General features: G+C 38.6%; 1 pseudogene; it reads right to left on the minus strand.

Annotated features, from left to right (window-relative positions):
• Nucleotides 1–4,979: 4,979 nt before the first annotated feature.
• On the minus strand, nucleotides 4,980–5,181 carry LOC127052997 (uncharacterized; annotated as a pseudogene).
• Nucleotides 5,182–18,604: the final 13,423 nt, after the last annotated feature.

Consider the following 18,604-nt stretch of genomic DNA (forward strand, 5'->3'; position numbering starts at 1 on the left):
TGTGACAGAGAGTGTGGGGGAGACAGAGGGAGTGGATTTTTGGAGCTGATACTGTGTCAGCTCCCTGCCTTGCAAGTTCTAAGGACTTGAAGATACACAGCACCAACCTTCAATCATTTTAAAAGTTTTGACCCCTTCTCCCACCCCTCTCTCATTCACTAAATGCAAATAGCCTTCAGACCAGATAAGCAGCTGCTCCAAAATGGACTCCCCCTCCCCCCAGCCCTGGGTTGCTTCTTTCCTCAAGCAAACACTAGTTGTGCACATTCATCCTCTTGCCTGCCTCTGCTGGAGCAAACAGTAGCTGTGTTTGTTTTTTAGATAAGCATCTCCGGGAGCCCCCGGAGTTCACAACAAAACAAAGAGAGGCATCAAAACAAAACAAAGAGTGTAATCTTTACTTTAAAAGCATTATGGGAAGCTTCCGGAGGTCAGTTACAGCGTAGTAAGATTAATCACTGTTTACACTGACACCCCAGCACTGCAAGAGCAGCACTATAGTTGTTATTCCCCAGGCCAAGGTGGAGTACAGCCAGCGCTGTAGCCAGGGAGATACAGCGCCGTATGTGCCTTGCCAGTGTGGACGGGGAGTAAGTTACAGCGCTGTAAAGCCACCACCAGCGCTGTAACTCTCAAGTGTAGCCAAACCCTGAGTTTCAACACAGCAAGGCTGAGGGAAGGAATTCTGAGCCAAAATCAGTGATGATGCTGTGATAGTCCCCTGTGCAATTGTCTGCTGTGACCTCTTCCTCCCATGTGGGACTGGCCTATGTGAATCCATGATGTGCCTAAACACACTGGCTATGCCCTGGTTTGTGGTGACCCACTTCCCCTTCCCACTCCTCCCTCTTCAGAGACCCATCTTGGAATATATGCAGGCTACGGGGGAGGTGTGGAGCTCCCTCATACAGATTCTCTGCAGATTTGTTCTCCAGAACAGCAGAAATGCACAGAACCCACTCTGGCCTTGCATGGCCAGGCAGATGAGGGTTGCCAGCAGTCCCTTATTACAAGGGATGTCCCTTATTTTTGTATCTGTGTACAACAAGATCGGGAGTTGAGTGCTGCTAAAAGCAGCAAGAAATACCTTTGACGAATGTAGGTGAGGGCTGCTTGTTGTATAATTAAATAATAATTAATAATATCGGGAGGAAGGCTGGGGTGGGAGTGCTAAAAAACCAGTCCCTTGTTTTTGAACTACAATGTTGGCAACCTTACGTGGGCCATTTCAAGATTTGCCCCATTTCAATTTGGGTTTAAGTAGAAATCCTTCAAGAATTATGCAAGCTTTAACATAGAGTTCAAAGGGAGGAAGTGGAGACCTTTTAACTGCAAGTTTCTTGGGGCAAAAACCTGTCTTTAAATTTTCTGTAACGTGCCATGCACACCTATGGTTCTGCAGAGCTAAGAAAAATAATACCAGAACAAAGTTATGAATACAGAAATTTAGGATAATAGTTCTAATGTGAAATCCAGCTTCCTTGGATGGGTGGGCACACATTTTGAACTTCAACAGATAATATCATAGGTAGAAGAATCAAAGCTAGAGAGGAGAATATTGTCTACTCCTTTCCCCAGTCTCAAATACATTACCTAAAGATTCTCAACCTACATGGCTCTTAAAATAATTTGTTTTTGGTTGAGTCAATATCTTTTATGTATTTTTTGCTAGTCATCTGTCAGCTGAAAAACTTACTGCTTGTCCCGTAACACATACCTCCTTAATTTTTCCCTCCTCCTTATTTATAATAAAATAGATGTAATAACTAGTATCCATTAACAGTTAAATAGCACCTTTAATTCAAGATCTCAATGTGCCTTAAAAGGTAGGTATTAGTATCCATCTTTCATCTGGGGAAATTGAGACAGGGAGAGATTTAGTGACTTGTTCAAGGTCACAGAACAAGCCAGCAGCAGAGTTAGGAATAGAAGTCAGGTACCCTGCTTTCAGTCTCATGCTCTGCCCATTAGTTGACATTCCCAGTCCATTATCTTTGTAATTGTATTATTTAACTTTGTTAAAAAAAAAAAAGGTTTGGTATGGGGATGAAGTTGCTATACAAGATGCCATAAAATGAAAGCTGTGTTTGCATTGTGCTATTTATCTTTAAAAGGATGTATTTAAGAAGACGTGAAAAGCTTAGTAAAACCTTTCCTTCGGTTGCCAGTTCACATCCTGGAAATGATACTCTGATAAATGTCAGTGTTTGTATGTCTCCAGTCAAAAGATCAGACAGGGTCACTGAAAAGCTGAAGAATGTGATTTAAATGGCAAAAATCTTTCCCCATTTATATGAAAAATAGAACTAGGGAAGATTTTCTTCCTTTATCCTATGATTAAGCTTTTAAACCTTACTGGGGAGCAGCAGGCAGTTGTTAACATCTCTAAAGACTGGTCTGTTTATGTATAATGCAAAAATAGTATTTAGAGTGTTCGCCCAACCTGTGTAGGAAGGGGCTGTTCACTTTAATGAGGGCAAGGCCTAGCTACAAAGAAGTGATAATGGGAGATGCCATTGACAACAGGGATACATGCAGAAGCCACAAAGATTCCTCCTTTTGTCTCCAGACAGATCACAAGAACAAGGATTCATTCACATATAGAAAGAGACAATTGCTAAGTACTTGAGGAAGTTCTCTGTGCTGAAGTCTGGCTAGGGGTGAACTCAGAATTGTTGTGTTCATGCAAAAAAAAAAAAAAGCCTCACATATATAGGCATCATCATAATTACAGAATTAAGCTAAAATTCAGTTTACCACTCACTCCCAAAATGTGTCCTGCAAACTTTCTGCAGAAGCTAACTGACAAATTGTTGCCTTTTTAGTTCAAGCCTATAAAACATCTATATTTTTTCTCCTCTCCAATTAGATAATCTTTATTTTTTATTCATCTCAGGTCTAGCTGTGTCACTTTGACCTCTTTGTGAGGCCTGGGTAAATGCTGAAGATTCTGGGCCACAATTCTTAAGAAGGAAACTTCAAGTTCTTTCCGCTTCACTTCCCCTTCACATGTCTGAGGCAGTTAACGTTGCTGCCCCATAGTCTGTGTGGCAGGAGCTGTGTGCTAGCTGTGGCACCTATTGTCTGCATTTTTCCTCTCGTTAGTCTCCTTGACCTTTTATTGTCTTACTCCTGCAGTGTCAGGTCAGACTTAGTGTAGGTCTCCCTTCACCAAGGACCCCTTTCCTTTCGTGGATCACTAAACAGGACAATTGCTCTATCCATCTTTTCAGGGCCTATTGTGGAGCCCCCCCTGAGCTGAGAAAGGCTTGATTCACTGGGAAACCATTTTGGTCAAAGAGAAGCCTGACTATGTGTCCTTTTAGGAACTCTGTCTTAATCACTGACTTTTTTATCTGGGATATGAAGAGGATTCAGGAGATCAAAAGGTTTGGGAGTACATGGGTTTGACCACATTTTTCCTAGAAATAATGGGAAACCTCCACTGAAAAATGAGCTCTGTTACAATGGGCAAACAAGAAGGAAAGCCACATAGTGTTCCCAGAGCATTCTGAGTCATCAGACCTTCAATAGGTTCCGTAGAGAGGGGGGAAAAATAAACAGAAAATGTAAATGGAATGTAATAATTAATGGACCTAAAGAAACAGACTCATTTGTTTTGCGCATAATTGAAAACTTAAAAAAAAAAGTCAAAGGAAATCAATACAGCAGATGAAGAAGTCCAAAGACTGGAAGTTCAGTTTAGCTGACCACGCACTGGACACATATGTGGTCACTTGGAATTTGTCGCTATAAGAATTGCCCATCACTTTCAAAAGTGAAGAGATTTTTGTTTATAATTTCAGCTTCAGCTTTAGTCCAAAGGATTCCTCAGGGATATGAAAAGGTATTTAAAACTGGCTAAATCATTGTATTATAACTATTCAATTCTTTGACAGCCTTGGCAATGTCGCTGGATGCATTACGAACCCCAAACAGACTTCTCTGCAATGTACTGCATTCTTCTGGCTATAAAAGTTCTTGAGAAACCTGGTAAATCTCAAACTTTTACAATCACTAGATACCCTGAAAAATCACAATCACAAAACTATTATTGGTTCTTTTTTCACACATTCTGAGCATCCACATTTCCCAAGTAGACGACTTCTTTAAATATGAATGTAGGTACCTCACTTTAGGCACCCATGTCCAGAAAGGGTTTGGTATTAGGTGCTTAACAAACAAGTAAGGATACCAAAGTCCCTATTCCCAGCAGCTTACAGTTTCTATAGAGCCATTTTTATCTTCTGATGACTCCAAGCATTTTCTTTTTAATGAACTCCGGCTCTATCTTTATTACATGGTTAATCTTCCCCACGCCTTGCTTACCCAGGGCTTTTTTTTCTGAAGAATTCTCTTTTTTTCATATGTTTTTATTAATGAAGGCCCTGCTTTTAAAAAGCATCCTGATTTAGGCAAACACTTAAGCATGTGTTTTACTTTTAGCATGAGTTTAAATCCCTTTGAGGTCAATGTGACTTAAGGAAATGCTCAGCGTTAAGCACATTTAAGTGCTTTCCTGTGTTAGAGACTGATGCAAAGCCCAGTAAAAGTGATGACACCTCTTGCTTTGACTTCAATGGGCTTTGAATGAGGACTAGAATCAAGAACTATCTTCAAGCAATGGCAAAGTCATGTTCCCAGTCTTGAAGGGCACAAAGTGCCACCATCTTGATCCCTGAAAAATTCTGACAGAAATATGTGCTTGTGGAATTTTAGCAGGTAGTTGGGAGAGATTATGGACAGAATGAGAAAATTCCTAGAATTAATATTTTTTAACCTTGATATTTCCTCATTGAACTACAGAGAGATCTTTTTGATATTTTTCACTAAGAATAACATAAAGAATTTTTCATTCTTTATAAGGGTGACAGGACAATAATATCTATTGTGTCTTTTGTGACACCCCAATTTCTCTATCAGTTCAAGTCACAGAGCCCATTGACAGTGTTTTGTTACTGTTTTCAGACCAAGTGGTTCTGGATCCTACCAGTCCTGGAGGCACTGCAATACCAGGTCAATGCATGGGGTGGACAGAGCAAGTGCCTATTCCATCCCCCTGTTTCAAAAATCAATTTAATATACAGTCCTCAAATAAAGGACATATCAAATATTAAACTGATAAGAACAGATACTAGATAATTTTTTCACCTCTCTTAGCCAGAAGGCTGAGAAATTGATCTTAGCTCGCATTTGCATCTGAGAGGAAGAGAAAAAGTGATCCAGGCATTTCCCATTGTCCCTGGAATGCAGAAACACCTGTTTGAATTCTTCACTCATAGAGTCCTCAGTCCTGCCCCTTAATGGCATTAAATGTCCATTTACTATGAAAGGTTGCAAAATATATGGGGGAAATGTAGGCAAAGAAAAAATAGGCATATCCACAGACCTCTTGGGACTGATATTACTGCAGACTCAGAACTCCTGGAGTGGGTGGGAGGGGTGCAGGTGGGGGGGGGAGGGGTGCTATAGAAATATGTTCAGTTATGTCTTGGGAATCCCTTTGGAAGATAGGGAGCAAGATCTCATGTAATCCAGCTCTTCTGGCTGCTGAGAGTTCTGCATCTTTGCTGCTTGCTTGATAAAGAGAATTATGCTGAACTGGTCTAAGGGCCTGATCCTGAAAGGTTCTGAGGACCCACAATTGCCACTGGTTTCAGCTGATGCTCCGTCTATATTTTGTAACTTATACTCCATCTGCCACAGTGACAAAAAATGTCTGCTTCTTTAACTACTAGCCAAAGGATTCATCTACCTCCCTTCATTTCAAAAGACATTTCTTCTTATTTAACAGCTATCTGGAGGACTTTTAAAAAATATGGAATGGATCTCGAAGCTCCTTGAGGTTTTTCAGTGTCAGAGATCACAGAAATATAGTAATCTGCACTGTGAGGAACTGCATGAGAAAATTAAAGGCAATAAAAAGCTTACAGTAGGCACTGCATGATATTGGCTTAGAAATCTGAATTTGAAATACCACATTAGTCCTATATTAATGTAATGTATATTTGAGAATTTCCTTGTTAGTCCTGCATTTCTTTGAACACCCCAAATTCCCATTGAAATTAATAGGAGTTTGGAGTGTGAAAAGAATACAGATTGGGCTATTAAACAGGAAAATGTCAGACATATGTATTTATCCTAACTCCCTCAGCCTTGTGTAAATGCATTATAATAGGATCTTTATATGAACAGTTGTAACAATAGACCGGGGGCTTTTTAGGACAAAGATAATGTCTTTCCATATGTCTGAACGGTGCCTTGCAGATTGTGGGCACTTCAGGAATACAAACAGTATCAATTAATTAATTAATTTGCACGGTGCCCAGAAATTTGCTAGGTGCCCTACAGAGTAAATTAGAACAAGACATGGTCTCAGTCCTGAAAAGCTTGCGATGTAATTTTAGATGTGGCACCATGTGAGAATGGCATCCAGTAGTGGAGGATGATGTAAGGAAAGATTAGAGTTATGGTAATAAGATACTTCAATATAATAATAATAATAATGTGCACATCACAATGAAGCACATAGTATATATAGTAATATAGAATGCTACATAGAATAGGAGGCCCTGTAATGCCTGCTTTCATTAAAGTTGCAAAACAAACCTGTTTAACATGCTCAAAAAATCCCAAAATATTCACTGTTTCAGCTAATATTTTCCATCCTGGGGCCCCATTCTTCAATGAAATTTGCTAACATAGACCCCTGTGTCCATGGGGAGCTAATGAGATTCTACATGGGATTCTAGCAGATCCCAGAACAGGAGTCTCTGGCCAAAGGTGAACTTTTTCAAAAAGCTGGCGGGAAATACCAGCCATTTTCTAGTTCTGTGAGAGTGAGGGGAAAAAAATTGAAAATTCACAGTCAAAAACATTATAATCATTTTTAGACAGATTTTAGTAAACAACAACTGCAAAAGACTGAAGTTTGAAATTTGAAATTTTGCATCAATATAGTTCAGCTTCTAACTGAGGAATAGTGGGTTGAATCAGTTTAAGTGGGAGCTGTACTGAGCCCTAACTGTATTTGTTGGGTCTAAGAACTCTAACACGTTCAAGTTAATTACTTTCAGAGGTAGAAAAGGCGGGGTGGGGAGGGGCGGGGGAGGGCAATGCAGCATAAAGTTTTCCTGATAAAGTCAGAAATTTCCAGTGACCAATACTGCTCCTACAATATTAATTCTGTCATGTTGCACACTCAATTTTAACTGAGCCTTGCTGCAAGTATGCATATTTTCTAGTCTTCTGTCCTAGGTTCAGTGTAAGCTTTAACATATTATTATTTGTGATATAATTTATACAATAAAATGTAAAATATACAGGATGTGAAACAGAGCTGAGTTATTGCTCCCATTAATTACTGTTATTTGCTAACTGTTCACAGTGTGCTCACCCTGTAACTTTCTAATTTCTAATTTCCCGACTATTCAGTATTTGACCTTGTAGACTTTAGTGGTCTTTGGATAAGGCCTTTAGTAAGCATCCAAGGTCTCTGAAAAAAGGTCCTTCCCTTTCTAATATATTGTTTCACTTGTTGACTAGCATGGCCTACTGCCAGTGTTATGAGAGTTTGCAATGCAAGCCCCCTGTTAATCTGTGATGGGCCAAACTCAAATGGTTTAGAGGTTCAGTCTGGTTTTGATGAGATGGCACATTAAAATATACATACTTGTTATTACGGCACTTGGTGTAGCTACATTTGTCATGGGGAAACCTCCCCACCCTCTATGGTAGCAGCACGCTTTGTTGGAAAGGTTGGCAGCTCTACAAGGTCTTCTTTGAGTCAGGCTCCACTCCCTCAGCCCCAATGGTACATCCATCATATTTGGTTTTCCTTTCCAAAATATTTTTGACAAAGGTCACTTCCTTGTTTCACATGACTCTATGCTTTGTGAATTTATACTTGTACTGGCTGTGGGCCAGATCCTCAGCTGGTGTAAATCTGCATAGTTCCATTGCCTTCAGTAGAGCCACACTGAGTTACACTAGCTGAGGATCTGACCCAGGAACTTCAAAAACAAAGGGGAATTATTTTTGGTAGAGTGAAATAAGGTTAACGAGTTTCAAAAAACTGTATATTTTAACTGGAAAAACTAATGAAAAATCCCACCTATATAGTGAGATGTGTCATTTTACAGGAATTAGGCTCTATGCTTTGCCATAATGAGATGGCTCTGAATGAACCATAGCAGCCTTTAAGCTGCTGATACATTTACAGGCTTTAGAAAATGATGTAGAGCAAAAAGAACCAGGAGTGCTGACTTCATCCGATACAACGGGGATCAGATGATGTCACTTTCAATAATCCTATTGAAGTACTCTCCTCTACATTCCAGTTTCTTTATATAATTGACTACCCTGAGCACCTTTTGGAAAAGTATGTTCAAAGTTTATTCAAGACAGCATTTTGGTTAGATTTATAGTATTTTTCACTTGTTGGCCAAAAATGACATAATGGGTTTCGATATGCAGCTTTTAATATGGTGACACTGCCTTTAATTTAGCATAAGTGATTATATATGTTTGACTGTCAAATCACTGTATGTAGCTTTTGTGGCTGTGGGCCTGTTTTATCATAGAATTCTGCAGGACCTCTTCCAAACCAGAACTCCCATGTGTATAATTATACTGTATTTTCATTATATAAACTTAAAGGCTGAAAACATATGAAATGATTATGGGAATGTTCCTTCTCTACAACATCACCACTTACTTACAAGTTTATAACATAAACCAAGTGCTGTCATTAATGCATAGATAGAATAGGTATCCTTGTGATCCACAACATTGTAAGTCTGGAAGCTCCTTCGAAAGTGTTTCATCCGGGGTATTAGAGAGACAAGGTGGGTGAGGTAATATCTTTTATTAGATCAACTTCTGTTGGTGAAAGAGACAAGCTTCTGAGCTACACAGAGTTCTTCTTCATCTGGGGTACAAAATATTTTCAGGAATCTGAAAAATGGGCTCATTTAAATTGTGCTCTTTCATCATATATGATGATCAACATCCAGGCACGTAATATATATCAACATTTTTCCTGGATGATACATGTTACATGAAAGTAAGATGTCAAATAGAGCCTGCACCTGTCCAGCTAATAGGACCTTGGCAACCAAGTCAGAAATATTTTCAACAGAAGTTTTTTTTCACAGTGATACTTCCAGAAATTATAATACAGAGCTATTAGGGATTTGTTAGAGACCACATTCACCCTGTGGTACATAGTTTTAGCAAACCTACTTTGGTGCCTTGATCTGAAGTTCTTACATCGGCTCAGATCCTCAGCTGGTGCAAATCAGAATAACTCCATTGATTTCCGTGGATCTACCTTGATGTATACCCACTGAAGATCCAGTCCATTGGTTTCAAAGAGGTTGTCAGGAAGTAATTGAGATCATAATTTGGCCCAATACACATTAGAGTCTGAAGATCTGTAATACAATATCCTTTAAGAAAGAGGCTAAGTGATGTTTAATACTAATTTAAATGTTAAACATATATATATATATTTAAATAATAACAACATGATAAAATTAACGGTGGATGTTACCTCTATAATGTAAGAAGGTGGCAACTGAATGAAAGCAATATGAATTCACCACTTAGCAGACTGACTATGCCTCCATGTATGTAAGCTGTTGCAAAGACCACATCAGCAATCGAGAGTGTTTGGTAATCATGTGCAGAGATGCCATTCCCACCACACCACTCATGCTGTTCTAATGCTTCATCACCATTTCATGGTGTTCTTACACTTTTTTTCAATTTAAACGAGCTATATTTCACTTCAGAAACTCAGATTAGCCATCAGTCAACTCTTTAAAAACTATATTCATAGATTTTAAGGGATACTTATGTGTCTAGGTTCTTATGTGGAACTCAATACCATGGTATCTAAGCACTTCACAATAATTTAGTTTGTCCTCATGACACCATAGTCAAGTATTGTCTTCATTTTACAAATAGGAAACTGAAGTACAGCATAGGTTAAATTATTTATCCATGTTACAGTAAACATGTGTGGTAGAGCCAGATATTGAACCCAAGACTTCTGAGTCCTAAACTAATGCCCTAGCCACTAGACAGTCCTTTTGACTATCTTCTTTGACTGTCCTTAGATTTGACTGTCCTTCGACAGGCCATAGATTTCACTCAGGAATTCATCTCTCTCTCTCTCTCTCTCTTTCTACGTGTTTATACATATCCAGAGACCAAGTCCACCATCAAAATAATCCAAGACCATCAGGAAAATGGAGTAAAAATAAGAGTAGATAATATTATATGAATTATCTAAGATAATCATTAAATCTTTCAAGGAGACACTACACAAGAGGGTAGTAAACAAAATCATCAGGCTAAGGCTGGCAATTTAAACCCACTGATTTACAAATTTAAACAATTCTGACTGCACTGGTTGCGAGAATAGGTCAAGGAATAATAGCAATAACTCTCCTTATCATGATGTGTAGTGTTTGCGTGAATCTATTGTATTCTGTAAACCAATGACAAACAAAAGCTCATGAGGTGTGATTCTTCTCTCCCTCCTACTGCTGTAAATTGGGGTGAGTGTGTGGAAATCAATGAGGTTACACTGGTGTAAATCTGATACAGATGAGTGGAGAATCAGATCTATGATCTGCAAAATGGGCTTAATTATGAACAGTTTATATAATTTAAATAAGTTAAAAATCACAATAAATGAGCTAGACTATCTAAGTTTCTTAGTCACGTAAACTTAGCACTTCTTAGTCATCAAGGAAATCATTAAAGACTGTTTTTCAGACTCAATGTGGCAAATTCCTGCACAGCATTCTGAAAGTCCCAAGCCTGAGTCACTTCAAACTCAAATGCTCTTCATCACAATGACTTTAGGAGCTGATGAATCATTGTTGAGCACTCTGTATGTTTTCATAATCTTCACTTTAAGGAAAGTCCATTCAACATCTAAGCTAACAACCACTGGATAAGGGATCAGATGGAATGCAGTTTCTACATTTGGAAACACAGTGTGATGAATCTGTTCCTTAAGTGTGTTTATGTTTGAGGGAGTTTGTATGTATGCTATCTCCTCAATGGCATGTTAAACTCCACCCTCTGAGGAGAGGAGAGCAGGAGATCAGAGAAAAAATAAATAAAGAGTCCAAAGAGTAGAGAATGGCTTGAGAGATGGATGTCTGCAGAGTGAATGGATTTACATATTTTAAATGTGCAAGTTAACTTTGCAAGTTACCCAGTTTTAGTATATCTCACATAAACAAAGTATAAGAAATTGTTATCGGTCAGCAAAGCTGAGTATGGATGACCAGTTGATGAGGGGCATGGATCTGGTTGTGACAGCAAAATAATGCAATATGCATCACAGTATCGTTACCATCAATCACATCTGTCTGGTGAGCATTGAGATGGTGAACTCTTTTGAGCAATATGTCTGCAGGGTGTCTAGCATGGTTTTCTGAGTTATTATTTTTATTATTGTTGTTTATTTGTTTACTTATCATCTATCCTTCTATCCTCATTTCCAAAGTGCCTGTCACTGGTGTATGCAGGCACTGATGCTGATGCAATGATAGATTTAGCCTTTCCACATTGTCAGCAACAATATCTGCTACAGGTAAAGAGTCTGCACATGGACCCCAATTCAGCAAGGTACTTTAGCATATCCCTAATTTTAATAACTTGAAAACTTTAGATTAGGCACATACCTTGGAGTATTTTGCTGAATCAGGGATTAAAACTCCATTACTCAGAAGCTTTGTGAAGTCTCCATTTCCTGTTGTACAGTAGTCTAGATATGGATTAACTCATTTAAAGACAATTTAAGAATCATCCTCAATTATCTCACACTGAACAATACCAAAAAGTGAGTTGTTGTTGTTTTTTTCTTTTTACTTATGCATGTTCTGCACTTCCTGATTTTGGCAGGAATATTTCAGCACCAGTTATTATTGTGATATTTGATATTTCCATTCAGATCAGAAAAAGGAAATATGGGGGTGGGGTGGGGAGAGGTGAGAAGGAGGTTGGTAGAGGAAGAAAAGCTATTCTCATGAGTCTTTTAATACGAACTTCTAGATAAAATAGGTGCAAATACACCCGGAGAATATCTGAACTGAGCCATGAAAGGCCCCATCATTTTACAGTACAAGGCCTTAAGTGAATCTGCATATACTGAACACTGTGTGGTTTCTTGCATCATTCAGCACAGCTGATGCTGACAGACAACTCTTAGCTGCTGAACAAACTGAATAAATCAAAGGGATAGGAGTCAACAGCTAACTTCCCTTCATGATTCAGTGATATACGAAAGATACTGACTATATAGCTTTGCAACACATTATTATGGCTTTGTGAATTTGAGACATACAGTATGCTTTGTCACGTATTGGTTGTCAGCAATCCAAGATTTTAATTCTGAACTTTTCCAAGAAACCAGTAGCAATATTTTCTAGACCTGGCCAGCTATAATGCTTGGCTAGAGCTATGGGAATGAAATGTCAAAGCAGTCTGTCTATGATTGAGAATGCTTTCATGCGTCTCCACCTGCTGGTTGGCATTTCACTAATTGCAGTAGCCCATAGAGATGACAGCATACTGTCTGAAGTAAAGAATTTTCATGGAAAGCTTAGTTCTGCCTTATTAGAAGATGAGTAAATAAACTTTATATGAGGGATTTTTTTCTAACTCATCAAGGAGAGAATCTTCCGACAACACAAATAATAAGTAGAAAGCTATTGGAATTCTCAAGTCAAGCCTTAGAACTTTTGATGCCACAAACGCAGCACCTCCTGTGGGATAATGAGCAATCGGAGAAATTTCAAGAAGGAGTTTAACTAACAGCATAAATGTTTTAGGGTTTCACTTCACTACAAATAATAGGTGCCAAGAAAGTTACATGCTCTCTCACCAACACAAGTAGGCAGGGAGATTATTATTATATAGAATGTACAAGCACAGGCAGTGAGAGGCCCAGAACTTAGCTTCTGTCTGGTCAGCAAAATGCAGGCAGGCAGCTGTTTCAGATGGAAGGGAACATAAATGATTAATGACTTCTATGCTTTAGAGAAATGAGCCCACAGGACATGTTTCTTCTAACTTGCTGTTCCAAATGGCCATTTCTTTCTAGTACCCCTGTGACTGTCTTGAACTTCCTTTTGGAAACCGACTGGATCAGATCTGGAGCCACACGTGTACCAGCTGAGAATTTGGCCCACTGTTTGTATAGACCTTCAATTAATGCAGACCCTGAGCACAATGTTTTATGTTACATGAACTCTGTACTGTATCAATGTTAGGTACATCTAGTGCTCAGATACTACTGTGATGAGTACAGTACAAAAATCGATATGGATTAGAACCTGTGTTGTCTTTCTGTCCTCACTTTTTTCAAGCTGAGTTATACAATCTGAAAAACAAGGACTGTGCTCAGGAACAGAAACAATACAAGGAATAAATCCTCCCCTCTTAGCCCTGGTCTACACTGGGGGAGGGGCAATCAATCTAAGTTATGCAACTTCAGCTACGTGAATAACATAGCTGAAGTAGATGTACTTAGATCGACTTATCATGGTGTCTTCATCATAGTGAGTCGACTGCTGCCGCTCCCCCATTAACTCTGCCTGGCACTGGAGTACAGGAGTCGATGGGAGAGGGCTTGGGGGTCGATTTATCATGTCTATCCAGCGGGTAGTGTAGACATACCCTTAGTAATGTCAAAGATCAGCACTGATTATTGCTACCTTGCAGTGATAGGCATTTTCTGTAATAGCTTTTTGTTGTCCTACCCAAATTGCTAAATCTACCATCTGTATTTGGTGTGTGATTTCATTTAGTTTGCTGGCTTTTCTGTGGTCAGTTGCTGAGAGCAGAAAGTGGAAGAGGCAAAAAGGAGAGTGGGGAAGAAAAAGGGCAATATGGAAAAAATAAAAATAAGAGCTATACATAATGCAGAAAATAATTTATACTAAGTTGCTGGAATTTTTTAATACAACTTTTTTGTTTTGTTTTGTTACAATAGTATTAATCAAGGTGGGTCAAATTCTACTCTGAGTTGATTTAACTATTATTTTGGATTTATATTTATAAAAATGAGAACAGAATTTGAGAACTCCGTTACCCACATCCTCTATAATGTGCACAACATTGACAAACATTACAAAATGGATACTTACTTCACCAGAGTATTCACCTTCCCTGGAAGGTCTATGATATGCCCTATCGTTAAAATGGAAAATAATGTGAACAATGTGGCAATTACAGCAAATGGTCCCCTACACATCTTTTTTAGCTTAATAAACATTTTTTTTCATATTTATGCAGTTAGCACTACTGGCAGTGACATAGTCAACTATTGTTAGCACTAGCGATCTAACTAAATTGGCCAGCTATGTGAATTCTAAACCAAAAAGATAGCTAAGATAATTTAGAAGGTGTATGAGTTTAATACCTCCTGGATGTTTCTAATGCCTTGGCTAATACTTAGCTGTACAAAAATACTGACTTTGAGAGAGTTCTTGTAGATTTCTTTAAGACACAGCAGGTTTGGAAGATGATATTTCCTTGTCTACAAGTATATCACTATGAAATTTTCAAGTCATCTTTTCAACACAGGAAGTTATCTGTTACCTGGTACAACAATGTGCTCCTGAACAAAATTAATCTGTTTCTGATGATATTTAAGAACTAGCCACATGAAGAATTATTTTAATTAAGCCTATATTAAATATCTGAATATTTTTGTATAAATTGATGCAAACTAAGCGTAACTTTTGTATGTTTGAACTTGATGTTTGTTTTTTTTTGTATGTCACTTATGCCCATTCTAGGAGTAAAGGTCAGTTCAAAGCAAGTGTGTTTCTCTTTCTATATATATTTATATGTCTGTCTTAGATCCTCAGAGCAGACAAACCAATGTTGACACTGTTCAAAGTTCAGAGAACAAAACTGGGATATATACCTAAACACACCTATACAATTTTTCACACAATACTGCACTTGAAAGGATAAATTCAGCTCTTAGTTCAATTCATATTGCTGAGAGCAGAATTTGGTCCAGTATGCCTGATTCTCCTCTAATTTAGATTATTTTTAAAACTAGTGTAAACCCAATGGAAGTAGTATAAATCAACTTCTGGGTAGCTGCACCATTTTACATCAGCTGATGATCTGGCCCATTTTTGTCAGTGGAGTTACTTCAGATGTACAGAAGTATAAATGAAAGGAGAATTTAGCTCACTGTCTTTAAGTCTGATGGTCTTTGTGTAAATGGATACAAGTCAAGATAAATCATGTTTAGTAAAATGATCCTCATAAATGATACAGTTTGAAAATTGAGCTGCAATTTTAATAAGTTCTCAAATGTATTAATACTTTTTTCTGGTGTACAGTCTTCAAATGACTGGAAACTACTTCCTTAACATTTCAAATTTACCCCCTAAAAAATCTACACTCTTGCTTTCTAACAGCTTTTATTTCCACTAAGTTAACCTTCAGAAAGTACATAGGCAAAGAAAAAGAGAACATCCATTGCAAATGGAGCCAGGTCCTGAGTCTGTAATAAAGTCTGTGTAGGCAGACCTTTCACTCACATGGAGTCTCACTCGGTCAATAGGGTTCTGCACAGAGATAAGTTTCGTGTAGATCTGACTGCAGAATCACTCTCCTTAATCAATGTGGCCCATTTTAATATCTATATCTGACATGGCAAATGGGAGAAAGAGGCATTTGAATGTGTATACAGTCATTAGGGCTTGTCTGCACAAAAAATGTTGTATGGCTTTGATTATAGTGGTATAGTTAAAGCAATACACTGTTCCTCCCCACCCCTCAGTCCATGGATACAGCTTTATACTAGTATTGCTATTCCCAAATGGGAAAAGGAATAATTCAGACTGGTATAATGCATATTTATAACCAATATATCTAGGCTTGTACTGGAATAACCACTTTGGTAAAAAATCAGTCCCCTAACCAAAATAATTATACCAATACAAAAGCTATGCATAGCTCAGAGTTTATTCTCCATCCTATCTTTTATTTATTTGCACAAATGAAAACTTCTACAAAAATTGAATTGCCTACTGTCCATACTACCCTGTGCTGTGATGCAGCTTGATCACAATTTAGCATGGCAGACTGGGATGGGAAACATGCAGGAAACTACCAGATGTTGCAGGGGTTAGCGGACCAGCTGGTAGAAATCTTCCCTCTGAGGGCCTGATCCAAGGCCTATTCAAGTCACTAGCACAGTGAGATCCATTTCATAGGAGGCAAGAGATCTTAGTTCTCTTCTTACCTGTGCCATTTGTGTGTTGTGTGACCTAGGGCAAGTTACTTCACCTGTGTTTCTCTGCCACCTTTCGTCTGTCTTATCTATTTAGATTGAAAATTCTGCATGGCAGGTAAGTTAGTGTACAGTGCCTAGCACAAAGATTCCGTGATCTTGATTGGGGCTTCTAGCTGCTACAGTAATACAAATAAAAAATAATAATCAATGGAAAGGCTTCAGTTGACTTTAATGCATGCTGGATCAGGCTTTGAATCTGTAGAGAACTTATTCCCAATTGTCTCTCTATTGGAGAAGTACATCGAATACATACTGGTATCTTGCTTGTACCAAAAAAATTTACATTTTTTTCTAAACTGATCTAACACTGCAGAGCATGAGGCAGCTGAATATTTTTGCAATATTTAATAATTAAAAATAATAATTCAAAAGACCTAATTCCCACCCTCAGCCCCTCCTGAGGATGTGAGTAACTCTTATTGTCTTCAAGAAAAGTTATTTGTGTTTTGCAGAGGGAGAATCAGGCCCCAGAATCACATTACCAATGTTAGGTTCAGAGGAGACACTAATTAGTGCTTTTGTTTTAGCAACAAAATAAATTATTGGTTCTAGCTCCTGTTCCTTCTCCTGGGTAAAGTATCAAACTGCTACCATGGAAAATAAAATGTAGTTCCTCAGGCCTATATTACAATGGATCAAGTCCATGGGAAATCCATTGCCTAAAGGGCACTTCAGATGTATGCGATGAATGGTACACCGGCCTGATGGTGACCATATTTAATCATGTGGAAATCAGTGACAACTGAGTAGAAAAATCAGAACAACATATCATTTCTCTACAGGGAAAAAAACCAACAAGCAGCCCGATGATTAATGTATCATTCCAATATTAACTTGGATCTAACTCAGAAAAAGTAATAGGCCAAATTATAGTCATTTATACCTGTGCAAGGCATCTACCTGTGCAAAGTGGTTGCAAAGGAAACATTAATGAGTGGATATGTAAATAACTACTCAAGGAGCAGGCACTCATATAAAGTTAGATTGTGTCCTTATCTCACTTGGCCAAACAGAATAAAGGGAAGAAGTTTCCCAGTTACCCTTGTTCTGAGTCCACCTGTGAGTAGGTGAGCAGAGAAGGGATAGGGAGAAGTGAAAACTGGGCAGAGCCTTTCAAGCACAAGAAGAGAAATAAAATGCACTCTATAAGTGTAAATGCTGAGGTAACTGACTTCTGCACTGAAGTGAGGAAGAACCGTGGAAGGAATTGTGGCTCTCTGAGTCATAGTTCCTTCTTGGAGCTTCTCCTAGATTAGTGCAGTAGTACCATTCGTTAGGGCTGAAATTAAGGCTTAAGATAGCCCATGCACTGGAAGAAGAAGAAGCGGATAAATAAATAGATACAGACACCTCTACCCGATATAACGCTGTCCTTGGGAGCCAAAAAATCTTACCGAGTTATAGGTGAAACCACGTTATATCGAACTTGGTTTGATCCACCGGAGTGCGCAGTCCCGCCCCCCCCCCCCCGGAGCACTGCTTTACCGCATTATATCCAAATTCGTGTTATATCGGGGTAGAGGTGTACATACATACCTAGAAGACAGTGGAGAATCATACCCAATATCTCTACATTCCAGATCTATATATATCCGAACAAGTAAAAATCTGTTTTTGGAAACAGTACAACAATTTGTTCCCTACCCCCTTTCAACATCATACTCAGAAGAAACAGAGCCAGTTCTCTCCAACCAATATACTGTATGTGGAATCACATTAAACACATTCTGATCTACAGCCAGAAAATGAAGAATTCCCGACTGCCACACCTATCCAGGGAGTGACTAGAGACCATTGAGTAGTTTATATTTGCACTTTGAAATACAGCACTTGTTTAAAATCATACAATGTATCCTTGGGAAAAAAACAGCAACAAGTTACAACATAGAAGTTCTGTTAGATTAGAAGGCCAGAATAAATAAGATCCATTGAGTTGTGGGATGACTACAGGTATACTATAAGAGCTCATCTTAAAAAATAACATGAAGGTGATACATTGCAGATGAAACATTAATGAAAAAAAACAACATGCCAAGCTTCTAATTTGAGAAGTTATTTCAAATAAAATAGGCTTGGGCATGCTGAATGTAAGAACTTTGATATGGAAACATAGGCGCCGACTCTGTGGGTGCTCTGAGGCTGGAGCACCCACGGGGAAAAATTAGCAGCCAGCGGCACTCAAACTCTCCTCTCCTCTTCCTTCTTCTTCCCCCCTGAGCATGCGATGTCCCTGCTCCCTTCCTGCTTCCTGCTGCCCCC

The sequence above is a fragment of the Gopherus flavomarginatus genome, chromosome 5, assembly GCF_025201925.1.
Source record: "Gopherus flavomarginatus isolate rGopFla2 chromosome 5, rGopFla2.mat.asm, whole genome shotgun sequence".
NCBI classification, from domain to species: domain Eukaryota; kingdom Metazoa; phylum Chordata; order Testudines; family Testudinidae; genus Gopherus; species Gopherus flavomarginatus.